Genomic DNA, 4,984 nt, shown 5'->3' with positions numbered 1-4,984 from the left:
CATTGAAAAGGTAGGTGATAGGTAAAAAATACAAGGATTCATAGGCTCGCATTTCCTCAAACATAACATGTGCATAAGTTGAGATCACAACAAGCAAGTAAATAAATTATGAAAACAAATTAAATTAAGCATGAATCATCCCCCATGCTGGTTTCCCCTAATTACCCATTAACCCTAGTTAAGGAAACTACTCACTCATTATCAAGTTTAACATGTTAACAAGGTTGTCAATCATATTAACAAAGCAAAACATGATGAATAAATGAAGATGATTAACAATAATTAAAAAGGGATTAAGAGAGTTATACCTAATGATGATTCCAAAATAATAATGCAAAGAATAAAAGAAGTACTTGATGATTGATGGAAGGTTGTCAATCTCCCAATAAACCCAAATAATCTTCAATTACCCAAAATAAAGGATGAACAAAAGAGAAATTAAGGAAATGAGATTTGTATTAATATTTGATTAGAAGTTTGATGTGACCATAATTTGAGCATATTTAGCCCCCGAATTAGCCTTGTTCACATGCTTTTTAGTGCATATTTGGGTCATTTATTGCCTTTAGTCCTTTGGTTTGCATATTCTTTGAGGTTTTGATCCGTTGGTAGGAAAGGAGTGCAAACCTTGCATTTTCATGGCAAAATGAAGCTAAATTGATTGAATTCAATGACCAAGCATAAAAGAGAAGACAAGACTAGAAGGCCTTTGTACATACTATAGTAGATGGGCAATGATGATAAAAGATCCTTGCATCCCCGAGGAAATCCTCAAGGATTTTATGAAGAGAAAGGAAGAAAATTAGAAAGGAAGAAGCTGTAAGAGAATCCGAGCGGATTGCCCACAATCCGCCCGTCCAAGAGGAGCAATCCGAGCATCTTCCTCTGCTGGACGCTCGTCCAGAACCACCACAATCCGCCCGTCCACCCCTCGAATCCGCTCGTCCAACAAGAAGAAAATCCGCCCGTCCCGTGCTCTGGACGCTCGGATTGTGTGACAGCTGTTTCGTCTTCCACATGTTTTATGAAGGATGCGCATATTTTTAAAAGATCGGCAAAAAGGAGACTGGAGTCTCCCTCGAGACCGGCGATTCCTCAAGGACTTAATCGTCATTTAAGACTTAGTAAACCCTAATTTATGTATATAATCCCCCATATAAATACCCCATTAGACTAATTAGATTATCATGTTCTTCTTAGCAATCTCTAGTGTAGTTTATATCAATCAAATCTCTCTTTAATCTTGTAATCAACACTTAATCAAGTTTTAATACAAATCTCATTTCCTTAATCTCTCTTTTGTTCATCTTTCATTTTGGGAAATTGAAGATTATTTGGGTTATTATTGGGAGATTGACAACCTTCCAATAAATCATCAAGTACTTCTATTATTCTTTGCTTTATTATTGGAATCATTAGTAGGTATAATTCTCTTAATCCCTTTTTTAATTATTGTTAATTATCTTCATTTATTCATCATGTTTTACTTTGTTGGTATGATGGACAACCTTGCTAGCATGTTCAACATGATAATGAGTGAGTAGTTTCCTTAGCTAGGGTTAATGGGTAATTAGGGGAAACCAACATGGGGGATGATTCATGCTTAAATTAATATGTTTTCATAGTTTATTTGCTTGCTTGTTGTGATCTCAACTTATGCACATGTTATGTTTGATGAAATGCGAGCCTATGAATCCTTGCATTTTTTACCCATCACCTATCTTTTCAATGAGACTTGTAATACATAAACCAACTCGAGTCTCATTAGAACATGCATATAGTTGAGTAGGTAAGATTAAGTCGACTTGTAGGTGTTGTACAATCTAATCGATTCGGCTCCGGGACCCAAACTTTCCTAGGATTGTAAGATATAAACCAACTCGATCCATCACAACAATAATTGCTTGCTTATAATTTGAGAATATGTTTGTATGATCAATTCCCATGAATCCCCTATGACCCCATGACACCCTAGTGCCTTTTATCAATTGTTTACATCCCTTTTTAATCATCTTGCTTGTTTATTTTCATTACTATTTAGTTTAGTGATCTTCTACTTCAACCCCAAATTGTGACACCCCTAGACACCGCTAGTTGCAAGTGAAAATCTCATCTCAATTCCCGTCACTTGGGATCCGACCTTTACTTGCCTCTTTACTAATTGTAGAGTTGTTTGTGAAGTTATAAATTGTGTTTTGGTCTAGGTGCTCCTAACGACAAGCACCGAAAACTAAACCTCCCAAGTGAGTCCGACCAAAAATGGCGTCGTTGCCGGGGACGGTGTTAACTTGATTTAGATTTTCTTAAATTGTTATTAGTTGTGTCTTTCTTTGCCTTGGGGAAGTAAAACTCCTTAAGGTTTGTTCTAATCATTTTAAAGTTGTTTGATATTTTGCAAGATGGACCTTATAGATTGTTTTGTAGAGGACCACTTAAGTATACCTTTCTTCAAAGATCCCATGTAAGCATTGGAAGCCTTGAAAGCAAGCGAGGCTAAAAATATGTATTGGGAATTGGAGGTAGATCTTTTTGAGGCCGCTCTAGCTAACAAAGAACTTACTCATGAGTAATCCGAATTAGTACATAACATCCTTGTGGAAGCATATCAACCTATAGAAAATGAGCAATCCATCCTAGAAGACATCTTACAAGCTCAAGAGCAAGAGGAATTCGTCATGGAATTCGAGTGTGATGAGATTGATGAGGATGAAGAACAAGTCGAATATGCCATAAGAATGGAATGTCTAATGGAAATGGAGCAAATTCTCAATGAACCTTCAAAGGAGGAAAGTGAGGTACAAACCCCTACTTTAAAACCCCTTCCCCCAAATTTGAAATATACTTACCTTGATGAATCAAAGACCAAATCCGTGATTGTTAATGATAGACTTGATGAAAACCAATTGGGAAAATTGCTTAATGTGTTGAAACAACATGAAAAGGCTATAGGTTATAGTCTAGATGACCTTAAGGGGATAAGTCCCAACTTTTGTATGCATAGAATTCATCTAGAGGAGGACCATAGACCTACCATCCAATCTCAAAGGAGATTAAACCCCTACATGCAAGAAGTTGTCAAGGGAGAGGTTATGAAATTACTTGATTCGGGAATCATATATCCCATATCGGACTCTTTGTGGGTTAGCCCCATTCAAGTGGTACCTAAGAAAGGAGGTACCACGGTGGTGACAAATGAAAAGAATGAGTTAATACCCACAAGGAAGATCACTGGTTGGCGTATGTGCATTGACTATCGAAAATTGAATTCCGCAACAAGAAAGGATCATTTCCCCCTACCACTCATTAACCAAATGCTTGAGAGGTTAGCCTCCAACAAATTCTTTTGTTACCTTGACGGGTATTCGGGATTCTTTCAAATCCCCATACACCCGGATGACCAACATAAGACCACCTTCACATGCCTTTATGGTACTTTTGCATATAGGAGGATGCCTTTTGGCTTATGTAATGCCCCCGCCACTTTCCAAAGATGCATGATGAGTGTCTTCTCCGATTACCTAGAGAGCATAATGGAAGATTTTATGGATGATTTTAGCGTTTATGGAAAAGACTTTGACTCATGTTTGCATAATCTTTCTCTTGTATTGCAAAAATGTGAAGATATTAGTCTTGTTTTAAATTGGGAAAAGTGTCACTTCATGGTCAATGAAGGAATTGTTTTGGGTCATTTAATCTCGGAAAAGGGCATCGAGGTCGATAAAGCTAAGGTTGAGGTGATAGAGAAACTCCCACCTCCCGTGAATGTTAGAGGGGTGAGAAGTTTTCTCGGTCACACGGGTTTCTATCGCCGCTTCATAAAAGATTTTTCAAAAATAGCGAAACCCCTCACTCAGCTCTTACTTAAAGATGCCCAATTCCATTTCACTGATGAGTGTGTTGAAGCCTTTAATAGAATCAAGGAAGCACTAATCTCGGCACCGATCATTCAACCTCCAAATTCGGAACTACCGTTCGAGATTATGTGTGATGCTAGTAACTACGCCGTTGGAGCGGTTCTTAGCCAACGGTAGGAAGAGCTCTTCATGCCATCTACTATATAAGCAAGACTCTCGATCCCTCCCAAGTGAACTATGATACCACCGAGAAAGAGCTTTTTGCCATTGTCTATGCTTTGGACAAATTTCGTTCCTACTTACTTGGATCCAAAGTAATTGTCTTTTCGGATCACCGTGCTCTCCGACACCTCTTGATAAAGAAGGAGGCAAAACCAAGATTGTTGAGATGGATTTTGTTTCTTCAAGAATTCGACTTGGAGATAAGAGACAAGAAAGGAGCTGAAAATGTAGTGGCGGATCACTTGTCAAGAATCCGGTATCAAGATGAACAAGGAGAAACGCCGATCAATGACTCATTTCCCGACGATATCTTGATGGCCATTCAAACACAACTTGAAAGGCACATCACCCCATGGTTTGCCGATTATGCCAACTATATCGTTGGAAGAGTACTCCCTCCAAATTTGAACTACAACCAAAGGAAGAGGTTCTTATTCGAAGTAAAGAGGTACTTTTGTGATGACCCAAACCTCTACAAAGAGTGTAGTGATGGGCTCTACCGGAGGTGCATCCCTCAATGGGAAGTCCAAGGAATCTTGGAAGGATGCCACTCGTCACCCTACGGTAGGCACCATGGAGCAAGGAGAACCATTGCAAAAATTCTTCAATCGGGCTTCTATTGGCCTACGATGTTTCAAGATACAAGGGAATTCATCATTCATTGTGATGCTTGTCAAAGGACGGGGAATATCTCTTAGAGGAATGAAATGCCACAAAGGGGCATACTAGAGGTGGAGATCTTCGATGTTTGGGGGATCGACTACCAAGGGCCGTTTGTGACATCCAATGGGAATAAGTATATCCTTGTTGCCGTAGATTACGTCTCAAAGTGGGCGGAGGCAATTGCCACTCCAAACGATGATGCGAAGACGGTCACCAAGCTCTTCAAGAAAATAATCTTCCCAAGA

The sequence above is a fragment of the Silene latifolia genome, chromosome 1, assembly GCF_048544455.1.
Source record: "Silene latifolia isolate original U9 population chromosome 1, ASM4854445v1, whole genome shotgun sequence".
NCBI classification, from domain to species: Eukaryota; Viridiplantae; Streptophyta; class Magnoliopsida; order Caryophyllales; family Caryophyllaceae; genus Silene; species Silene latifolia.
Note: the sequence above shows the minus strand (reverse complement) of the source record.